Source organism: Ruditapes philippinarum, unplaced genomic scaffold (genome assembly GCF_026571515.1).
Source record: "Ruditapes philippinarum isolate M1 unplaced genomic scaffold, ASM2657151v2 ctg1457_1_1_1_1, whole genome shotgun sequence".
NCBI classification, from domain to species: Eukaryota; Metazoa; Mollusca; class Bivalvia; order Venerida; family Veneridae; genus Ruditapes; species Ruditapes philippinarum.
Window position 1 is genome coordinate 813 of NW_026853398.1, and position 12,394 is coordinate 13,206.

General features: G+C 31.3%; 1 protein-coding gene across 1 annotated transcript in view; it reads left to right on the top strand.

Annotated features, from left to right (window-relative positions):
• The first annotated feature begins 301 nt into the window (after positions 1 to 301).
• Positions 302 to 12,394, top strand: part of LOC132736759 (G protein-activated inward rectifier potassium channel 3-like) — a 43,749-nt gene continuing 31,656 nt past the window's right edge. The window contains exon 1 of the mRNA XM_060723965.1: positions 302 to 619. The gene's annotated coding sequence lies outside the window, so the exon portion shown is untranslated. The remainder of the gene's footprint in view (positions 620 to 12,394) is intronic.

Consider the following 12,394-nt stretch of genomic DNA (forward strand, 5'->3'; position numbering starts at 1 on the left):
GTATCTGTCGTGTTGATACAGCTCTGCTGATCTTTATCTCTCGCCACTATGATTGATATTGATTGATAGATAGTGGATCGATCCTTAAACACGGCTATCTGTTCCTCCGGTTAATACCGACTTGGGGACAAATAATGAAATACCTTTAATTAAGATATACCACTGATTCTTATGCTTTAACTGTTAAAATACTGAAATGTTGTACTGTTAGATACAATGTATATATTAATATAAGTGATATTTATTCTAACAGTTAAACTGTGAGTTGCTAACTGCTAGTATTTAAGCACATGCACGGCAGGAGAACAATTAATAGATAGTAGGGCTAGATGCTGCAGTGATTTTTCTGCTTGTTCGAATAGCAGCAAAATAATGTTTGTATATTTTCATGAGTTTATTGGAGGAATACTCTGTTGTAATAACAAGATGACAACAGTATAATGCACTAGAAGAACGGATTAATCGTGTTAAAGCTGGATGTATAATAAGTAATGAAATAGGATTTTATTATACAATGTTGTATTCTACACCAGTGAAGGCTTAGAATAGTTCTCTTTATTGCATTACTAAGGCATTATAGTATATGACAATATGATTTGGATTTTACAGGAGAAAAAAGGTAAAAATTCTATTTTATTTATGATAATCTTATTATTTTTAAAATTTTAGTTAAATATTGAAACTTTTGTCTAGCATATTCAAATTGTTTTACATAGTGAATGGAGTGTTGTCATAATTAAATTCCAACAGTGAGCCAGGAAAACAAATTAAATTAATTGTTTTGAAATTCCCTGTGAATGGTTCAATTTGGTTTAATTATTCAACATTGGGCACATTTCTTCCCTTGGGATTAATTAAGCTAAATTAGAATAATTGAACTGATTAAAACTTTCATCAGCAAAGGAAAGGGAGGAGAAAAACATTAGTGATTTTTTTTTCAAAGTGATTGTTCCATGCCTTTATTTGCAACTAAAAAAGATTAAAACAAATAAATTAATTGTTTTAATTTTATTTTCTTTAAACATCTAAGTTGGTAACTAAGTTCATTTTCTCTATAATAAGTAATTTTAATTTCTATGTTCAAATATCATTAAATATGATTAGATAATGGTGTCCACTCAATTTAGCCTGTGTGGATTTTAGGAGGCCAAAACAGAATATAATCTTCATTGGCATTTGAACCCAAGACCAGATTTGAACCCATTAGACCCCTGAATATGAAGTTTCAAATGCTTTGATAAACCAGTTTTCCTTAATCTTTTATAAACTAATACTATGCTATTTATCAAAGATATAGTTTTTATCATTTGGAAAGCAATGTTTTGAAACATTATACTATTGTTGAATATCATACACTGATAAACTTTCAAAACATGGCAATGTTAAATTGCCACTGGTGTGGATATAGGTATATTAATGGGTCATCTACTCAGGACTTGGCAATCTGTCTTGTTTGAAATAAATACTGCAGAAAATTTCAGAATAAAATTCTTCTTGAATAAATAGTATTATACCATAGTTAATTTTACTAACCTGTTTATACATTTGTAGTAGAATGCTGTGTTAGCAAAAAGTAATATATTTTTTGTGAAAAAACAACAACAATACAGCTATACAAAACGTTGCTTCTACTAATCCATAAATTAGTTGATCATTAAAACTTCTGGCATTTTTGGTAGCTGGAGGACATTACTGGTAGTCTGGTGCTTTATTTTTATTCACACAGTATTTTCAAAAGGTTCAATACTGCTATAAGAAATGGGAATTAATCTCTGTTCTGGTCACATAATAATGGAAAGGTAGTAATACAAAAAATAATTACCTTGATAGTATTTAGTATCAGACCTTACAACAAACCACAAAAAATATACATAATTATATATATGTATATGGATGTTGTCTGCAAGTGTGGGATACATTATTGCATATATTTATATAGCAGATAATAAAATGTTTTTGAATAAAATATTATTCATCATATGAATTTTTCATATTAAATCAATAAAAACTTTATATCAACATTTTTTTCTCAAGCAATATTTTATGAGTATATCCAAATGATACATTTCTATTGTTTTTATCAATATTTAAAAAATGTCCACATTGTAGACCTGTCCCCTTTAAGCTATTATCTGTTTCAACCATAGTATCATTTGATAAATCACAGGTGATGGACTAAAACAGGAACAGTACTGGTATAGCAATGACAGTAATGCTTTGTTTTGGCAGGAACAGTACTGGTATAACAGGGACAGTACTGGTTTATTTGACAGGAACAGTACTGGTATAACCAGATAACAGGGACAGTACTGGTTTATTTTTACAGGAACAGTTTTGGTATAACAGGGACATTACTAGTTCTTTTTGGCAGGAACAGTACTGGTATAATAGGGACGATAGTGGTTTATTATACAGAAACAGTACTGGTATGACAGGGACAGTACTGGTTTATTTTGGCAGGAAAAGTACTGGTATAACAGGGACAGTACTGGTTTATTTTGGCAGGAACAGTACTGGTATAACAGGGACAGTACTGGTTTATTTTGGCAGAAAATGTTTTGGTATAACAGGGACAGTACTGGTTTATTTTGGCAGGAACAGTACTGGTATAACAGGGACAGTACTGGTTTATTTTGGCAGAAACAGTACTTGTATGACAGGGACAGTACTGGTTTATTTTGGCAGAAACGGTACTGGTATGACAGGGACAGTAATGGTTTATTTTGGCAGGAACAGCACTGGTTTATTTTGGCAGGAACAGTACTGGTATAACAGGGACAGTACTGGTTTATTTTGGCAGACAATGTTTTGGTATAACAGGGACACTGAATAGGCAAATAACTTACTTATAATATACAGGTAAAAACCTCCTATAAAACTAGCAAACAAAATAACCTATTACTACATAGAGTAAATAAATATCTGCTAGGCTTGTTTATAATTTGTTCAATGTTAAATCAATGTAATTGATATCTTATTGATAAAAAAATCATACTTATCTCTGACCTTTAAATGTCAGTCCTACTGTAAAATAATTTGCTATGAATGACTCTTACGCTGTTACATTAAGGGAACTGTAGAAGCAGCCTGGATTACTGGATCTTTACTGCTGGCACAGACTTGTCATGTTCAAAGAGTTAAGCATGTTTATATGTGTAGGTGGTTGGTAAATTTATACATATTGATCAAGTACTCATGTTATAAGTAGGTTTGAGCTTCTTGTAAGAAAGATGTTGAAAGAATTCTGACATGTAACAGCTTATCCTTGGTAACAGATGCTAACATTAATACATTATTGTGATTTACAATTATTGTGTGCTTGGTTTTTTTACAAACTTTATTATGTATTGCTGTGTGTGGTTGGCTCCTGAACTTAATGGAATAAATGTTAGATAGATAGATTTAACTAATGTTTTGGGTTTTTGTCAGGGTAAAGTATAATCTTTGATTTGTAGCAACATGTTAATGTTTGATAAAAGAATTTTTGCTTGCGTATTATTTGCAACTTAAATGGATCACATAGAGGAAAAAAGGAATTTTCATATACAGAATATATTTTAGTTCGATTATGTAGGAAGCTATAGTCGAATCTGTTCCTGGAACCAACCAGTACTGAGCAATGAGTGTAAAGTTTCTTGCTCAAGGAAACAACAACTTTGCACTGACTGGGTTTGAACCCATGTAGCTAGTGATGATTAGATTATTATTTGACACGTTAACCACTCAGCCATATATAAATCAGCATCTGCTGGTAAAACCTAATGGAATATTAAATCTACAATTTAAGATGTGAATAAGTACATGTATAGTTACATTTTAAAAAAAGAGTAAACATTTTGTAACAATCAATTCTGCTACCATTGTGCTTTAATTGCTCCAGGAAATGTTAACTCATTACAAGTTCTTTTCTGTGTAAACATGTTTGGTTATGCCACCTTTAATGGCTTCCCCACTTTTGAGTGTGGGGACAACTTTTGAGTGTTGGGACGAGGGAAGCATATATAGATAAATATATATATTTATTGAAGATTAACATAGTCATGCCCATTTATTAGGTCATTATTAGCATATTTGGACAAAGAATTAAAAAAAAAATCAAACAATTTATATTCAGCAATATTGTGCAGTTCTTTAGTGACAAAATGGGATGTGGGGGTAGTGGTGTGCTATTGACATGCAGAGTTTATTTGCCAATATGTTTTTATTCATGACTTGTATCATTAATTATTTTCTTATACAAATATTTCCATAAATCTATGTTGTCAGCTATGCTGTAGCTTTGGGAATTGTTATCGGAATATTGAATAGTTTCCCATAAGAACTATGTAACTTCTTAATACTTTGTCTGGAATTGAGTACTGCATGGTCATTCTCCTACGCAGATGAATTAACTTGTAAACATCTCTGTGAATCATTTCTGTATGTATCAAGCTATGCACCATCATTCTGCATGCATGAGTTCAAACCCATGCAGCCAGGTCTTTCTTAAAACTTTGTTTTAGTTTGTTTGTTTGTTTGTTTAATTGGACACAAACACATTATAGGTCATATGGCGACATTCCACTTCGCTGCTTTACTGGTGGAAGAAGACCTCAGGTGCCTAAGGGCACCTGAGTAGAACCACCGAGGTTCCGTAAGATAGCTGGATAGCTTCCTCTCATGAAAGAATCCAAAGTCCAGTGGTGAGGGGCAAGTTGTTTGAAGTCAACGACTTTAACCACTCGGCCATGAACGCCCCCCTTTGTTTTAGTGTTCAGCATTAAAGAATAGCTATTCAGGACTGTTCAGTCTTTTGTCAAACTTAGGGAATGATGTTACTTTACAATTCATTGTGAGTTATTGTGCACATCTCTTAGAATATTTATAATCTAAAATATCACAGGAAAGGTCACTTTAATGTCATAATTGATAATCCTGATTAAGTGTAATGCAAAAAAGTACATACATGTATACATATGCTCTAAATTGTCACTAAAATTGTCTTACATAACTTCAAGTTTCTATTAACATTCTATCTAGTTTCACTTTTATTTGAGGTAACAAATTGATTTTATAAAGAGACAGCTCTTCTCTACTCTGTACAGGTGGTCATGGTAACAGGAATTTTTTAATGGTTTTAAAATTGTGCTTTTCAGGAAAATAACATGAGGTTAATTGGAAATTTACAGTAATATGGTAATTACATGAGACAACAGTCTGTCTGCCTGTACATAAATCTTTGAGTTTCCTAATGGTAACATACATTATTAAATGATCTGTATTTTATCCTTTTTAGAAATTGTTTAGTTTCTGATTGTTACATAACAGCTTCAGTGGAAACTTGTGACACTAATACAGTCTGTACAGTAACCATCAAACAGAAGCTAGCTGGTATCTGTATAAATTAATACTACAAAAAATAAGTCAGTCTGCATATGTTAATAAGTTCATTAATATTTTGTATGTGTTGAATGACCAACTAAGACTAAGTCATTTCTGATTAGATTTTAGGGAATTTCACATGGTTTGTGATGTATAAACAGCTGACTATAATTCAAGGTGGAGTAAAGTCCATATAACACAATAGTTTTGTGTGAAGATTAATAGATCTCTTTTTATTTACATTACAATTATTGTATTCATATACAAGTGAGAGGCTTTATAAATGTCATTTAAGGATAATGTTATGCAGAATCAGTCTTAGAGGGTTTGTTTTATCAAGGAAATAAACAAAGTAAAAAGGTTGTCAAATAGTCAGTTATGACAACATTATTTATAATAAAGAAAGAAGCTACATGCGATGTGACTGTATTTACCAGGATATAAATAGGAGGACTATATATGTACATGCATTGTTAGACTGCTTTTTATAAGTATTACATACTAGTAAGTTCAGTAATTCAAACATTACTGGGAATGTTCCATTACTCACAGTAAATATACAAGTCTACTTCCTGTTATCACAAGTAAGGTACAAGTTAAAATAAAATTAATAGGCTCCCAAGTAAGGTGCCGTGATCAAAAGCAACACATGCTCTTTAGCATAATCAGTCCACATTGAATGGTATTGGCTCTCAAGAAAGGGTACAGTGATTTGGTTTATATAATGTGTATATACCAATATGAGAGTTTTAAAATAGCTATTACTTTCTCTTGAAAATGTTTAAATTGTTAAATTCTAGACAATTATCTGATTGTAACAACCTAGTAAACTTTATTGCTTATCTAATGTTTAAAAGCAGTAATCTAAATTATCTTTACTGCATCTGAAATCATTCTAGGTGTTAAATAATTGATTCTTTGTTAAATTTTCTGCAATTTATTTGCAACAAAATTAGAGTTCTGAGTTGACATTTATATTTGTAAAACAATGATCTAGGGAATCATGATTTATTAAAGGGTAATACTTTAAGATATAAAGTTTTTATTGTTTAATGTTCTCTTACTAAAATGGTATGGATATAGTAAGTAAGTAAGTAAGTAAGTAACGACTTTATTTTATGAGGCTAACACATTCAGTTTCCCGATCTTCCATGCGGGCCTCAGTATATACAAAACAACATAAAATACAATCACAATCAACATTTAGACAACATAATATGTACATTAAACATCATATCAATACAATAAATAAGTAAACAATTTTTTCTTCTTACATAGAGAAGTGACATTTTCATAACTTCAGCATGGAAAGTATATGTTTTTGAAACAATATGTACAAAAAATTAGTTAGAAAATTGCCACTGGATATAGGAGGATTGAAATTTCCTCAGGGTATCAGAATTTCGAATATGGATTGGTATGCTGTTCCATACCACAGGACCAGAGTAATTAAATGATTTTCTAAAAAATTCTGTTTTTGGTTTGGGTACAGTTAGTTTTTCATTTTGTATAGATCTTAAGTGAAAGTCATGTTTGTCATTTATTGTTTGGAATTTATTTTTCATATAAATAGGAAAGGATGGTTCATTTATAGATTTATACATGAGGATTGCCTTTTTGTACATAATTCTTTGATCAAAGGACATCCAATTTAATTCTTTAAATAGAATATTTGATGGGGTATCAAAACTTTTGTCTAAAATAATTCTTGCAGCTCTTTTTTTGAAAGTTCACAATTTGCGAAAGTAATTCACTACTGCAGTTTCCCCAAATAGTGCAACAGTAGTCAATATGTGGCAAAATATAAGCATTAAAAAAGAGTTTTCTGAATGGAGATCAAGGTACTGTTTGATTCTAAGAAGCAAATAGAGCTGTGAATTGCATTTTTTAATAATATTTTTTGAATTTGTGTTTTCCATTTAAGATTTTTGTCAACCTGGACTCCTAGCAGTTTTTCAGTGTCTGTAAATTCTATCTCTTTGTTTTGAAGGTGCAGAGTAGATGAAGCAGTATTTTTTGATTTAGTATTTTTTAAAGAGAAATTTATGGCCTTAGTTTTTGTGCATTTAATATCATTGCATTTTGCCTACACCATGTGCTAACACTATCAAGATCAGTTTGAAGATTATAATTCATTTCCGTTAAAGTACTTCCAGTAGAAGTAAGGGAAGTGTCGTCTGCAAACATATCGGTAGTTGACTGTTTAGCATGAAGATGGATGTCATTTATGTATATCAAAAATAGTAGGGGCCCAAGGACTGAGCCCTGAGGCACTCCTGAGACAACTTCAGCTGGTTCAGATAAAACACCAGACACATTTACTTTTTGTGACCTGTCTGATAGATATGATCTTATCCAATCTATAGTATGTGAAGAGAAATTATAGAAAGGTAGTTTTTCTAGAAGAATTTGGTGGTTTACTAAATCAAAGGCTTTTGATAAGTCTAGAAAAACAGTTCCGACAAGTTTGCCATCATTCAGAGCACTGATCCAATTATCAATTATATTTGTAAGAGCTGTCTCACATGAATGATGTGCCCTGAAACCTGATTGAGCAGTGTAAAGTAAATGGTTTGTTTCTAAATAGAGCTTTAAGTGGTCTGATACATGTTTTTCAATTATTTTAGAGATAAGGGAAGTACTGAAATTGGTCTGTAATTATTTTTGTCTCCCTTTGGTCCTTTTTTGTAAATTGGCGTTACCTTTGACTGTTTTTAGCTGAGTTGGAAATTTTCCACTTTTTATGCTTAGATTTATAATACTACATAGAGGTTTACTTATGACATCAGCTGCTGTTTTTAGGAATTTTGCACCAATACCATCTAGGCCTGTTGCTTTTGTGGCGTCTAGACTATTGAGTTTCTGATTTACATAGCTTAAGTCAACAAAGGGTATTTCATATTTATTTGACTGATTTGAAATTTTGGATTTAACCGATTCTTGTAAAGCAGTTTTCAATTCATATGATAATCCTTCTGATACATTTTCAGCTTTTTCAAATACACTTGCAAAGAAAGTATTAAAGGTTTCTGCTGTTAATTTTGGATCAGTTATCGGTAAACCATTCTCATCATTTATGTAAGAATTTTGTTGAACATTTGTTTTGCCTGATAGGTTTTTCAAGTTTTTCCAAAGTTTTTTAGGATTTTTCTTGTTTGAGTTTATTTCATAATGAAAGAAATCTTTTTTTGCTGTATGAATAAGTTTTTTTCACTTTTTAATTTCCAATATTTGAAGTTATCAACATTATTTTTCTTTTTTGCATAGTCCCTGTTATGTATTGCATTAGCTATATCCTCATTGAACCAATCAGCTTGGTTTTTATGCTTAACTCGTTTTTGTTTGTATGGAGCATGTATATTGAGAGTTTCCAAAAATAATTTATTAAAAGTGTCTAAAGCGTCATCTGGATCATTAAACATATCAATAAGGGACCATGGTTGTTTTGACAGATCATCTAGAAATTTATCAGCGTTGAAGTTCTTTAAGTACCTGTATTTGATTGTAAAATGAATTGGACCTTTATTAACATTTTTGATAGTTCGTTTTGTGAAAATTATTGGAAAGTGGTCACTAATAGAAAGTATAGGGACAGTAATGTATGATATATTTTGTGATTGATTACTATAGACATGATCAATAATAGTTGATGATGTTGATGTAACTCTTGTAGGCTGTGTTATAAGTTGTGACAGATTAAATGTATTAATAATATTATTCCATGCTGAGTTATTTGAACCTGTAGTTCCAAAAATTATAGTTAAAATCTCCAAAAATAATTATTTCTTTTTTTTTCAACAATTTTTTTCCCAAGAATTTCTTCAATGTTATCATTCCATGAAGTTAATGACGAAGGTGGCCTATAAATGTAACCTATCAAAAAAGGTTTTTGCTTTTCAAGTTTCATTTCGAGCCAAATTGATTCAATATCTTCAGATTGTAAATCAGATCTTAGTTCACATGGCAATGAATTTTTAACAAACAAAACAAGTCCACCACCATTTGATTTTCTGTCACGTCTAAAGAGTTGATAATTGTTTAAAGATATATCTGAGTCAGCAAAAATATCACTTAGGAAATTTTCTTGTAGACCTAATATGTCAATGTCTGGATATTTGTCAGCTAAATTTTTGATTTCATCTATTTTAGGATACAGGTAGTGAATGTTTAAATAAAAAAAGTTAATTCCTATTTTTTTCGAATGTTATTTCACTCAAAGTTTGAAGAGGCAAATCTGTTCTTTCATCATATTCATAGAATTTTGATTTTCAGAAATAGGTTTAATATGTTTTGTTATCCTTTCATTTTGATTTGTAATGTTCAGTACAGTTTCATCACGGTTTTCATTTAATAAAACTGGTGTGGTCTCATCCATGTTGTCTTTGGCCAGGGATTCCATGGTCCCTGATACATTCGGAATCTTTGATGGGGATGTTGATGTCGCCGAGCATTTCCATGCCAGATGTTGGCATTCCGAAAATTTACACTTTCTCTAGAGAAATTGTTTTCTTGTTGTCCGGAATTGTTGGTATAAATCCCAAGGATTTTTCTAATGCCTGCATTAATTTGCCTTCCCAATATAGCTGAACCTTCTTTATTCAGTTGTACTTCATCATAGTAGAGATTCTGATTTACCTTATCATATTTCATGAATGCGCTGGTATTATCTAGGAAGAGGAATCCTTTGTTCTTGCAAAGCTTTTCTAGTAGATTATTTGCTTCATCAATATTTTTTCTTGATAATAAATCTCTCCTTTTTGGCAGAATGGATGATACAGCTATTTTCACATTTTGGTTTGCTGATTGTATGGAAGTAGCTAGGTCAGTAAAATCTTCACATATGGACTGAGGAGAGTTCGCATTTGAGATGTTTTTTATGCCTGTGTGTAGGACGATTATATCAGCTTCTTTTGTCTGTGTTATATTGTGACTTATTATCTTATTTATGTCCTGAATGGTTGCTTCACTGGTTGATTTTATGCTTACATTTACTTGTTGTGAGTTCATTTTCTTTCGTATAAGTCCCTTGGTTACGGAATCTCCCAGGATGAGTACCTCATATTTCTTTGTTGTTGGATTTGTGCTTCTTTCAGGTGAAGAAGAATTTTTTTCTGTGTCAGCTGTTTTTTGGCATGGCTTTGATGGTGATAATGACTTTGTATTTTTTGATGATGTGACAAAGTCTTTTGTGTTCTGATTCGCTTTCTGGACTGTTGTTGATATTTTATTTTGAATACCACCATCATTTACAAGTTCTTTCCTTAGTTGTTGCATTTCATGCTGGAGTGAGTTAATGTCTGTTTTTGATGACACATTCTCTATTCTGTTTTTCACATGGTCAAGTGAGCTTGCAAGTTCCTCGAATTGCTCTTTTATTGATGACACATCTGTCTGGAGTGTGTTAATACAATCTTGTTGTATTTGCTTTGCAGAGGCCTTTTCACGCAATGCTTTATTTTCTTGTTTTAAGGACTGATTTGTAATTTTTAGTTTAGACATTTCTTCTTCAAGTATTAAGATCTTAGTATTTTGGCCACTATTAACTGTTTTATTTTCTGAGAGTCTGTCCTTTAAGTTGTTGATAATTGACTGAAGTTTTTCATTTTCAGATAATCTTTGCCATTTAGGCCAAAACCTCAGGCCTTAAAGAACAAAAATATTTTTTGGTTTTCTAATTTAGAAAATGTTGTATGGTGCAAATGCCATATGTGACAGGCTACAATACTAGGGAAATGGACAGATTTGTGTCATTAACCTTATAGCATTTCTCTTGGTCTCAGTTTATTAGATTGTGCTGTTGTGTTCTCTGCCCCCAGGAAATTAATATACATTTGTTAAAACTGTTCTAGTATGAAGTATTGAATCAATGTGTTCTTGTTGAAAACTCCCTACATCATCAATATGATACACTGTGACAAAATGATGTGAAAGTTTTATAGTAATTCAGTTCTTTTATAATTCATTTAATCATATACAAATTATATGAACATAGGTAGAAATTAACATAAACCGTAATTAAAGGGTTTGTCATGATTTGACTTTGGATTAATCATTTGTTTTATTTGCAAAAGTTTAAACATTACAATACAACAACATTCATTATAAAGACTCAACTCAGTCCTTTGGTTTCTACTCCATGGTCATTAACATGCCATTATTGCCATTCTTAACAATTATGCCATGAGCACTAATATTGTCTTTTGCTGCACCAATATTGCCATTTGCATCATTTTGCCATTTGCACCATTATTGCTATTTGAAACATTAATTATTTATTTATTATTGCCATTAAAATGCACCATAATTGCCATTAATGTATTCAAAAAGTTAAAAGTTTCTGTATTTAACATTGCAGATTTTCCATGGAGAGTGTGCTGGTAAAAGAAACTGCATTCCAGGTTCAGACACCTGTATTATTTTTCAGAGGCATTATAAGACTTGGTCTTACTCATACATCAAATTGTGGGCTACAGATAATAGTCTGGCAATTTAAGTGCTGAATTAAAAATGCATCTTCTTTTGCATTTAGATATTCCTTTGAACACCTGTGCACTTTTGTAATTACAGCAAAAAAAGCCTGTTTTAATAATGCAGGAGATTTTTTATTGTCTTTCAACAATAATCCATCAATTTCAATACTTAAGTGAACACAATATAATTGTCTGGTCCTTTTATAATTTGAGCATTTAGGTTTGCATTGTTGCTTTTAGTCAATTCATTTCAAATTTAGATACACAATATTTGCAGTAATTAATTTCATTTACTGTTCAAGTATTTGATGTTTGGAACATTGTGCTAAGATGTGTTATGTGATCAGTGTGTGTCAACTAGCGTGTGCCGTCCATCTTCAACTTTAACTTTAAAATATGTTTCCTGTTGGAACTAAAAATTGAAATTTCTCTTAAATGGCATGTCCAGAACACTGCAGATTTTGATGAAACTCAATGAGTGATCTTATGATGATCCTTTACAAAAACAGCCCTAATAAAACATTACAATTTGTCAGACAAGAAAGTCATCAAGGCTGAACGAT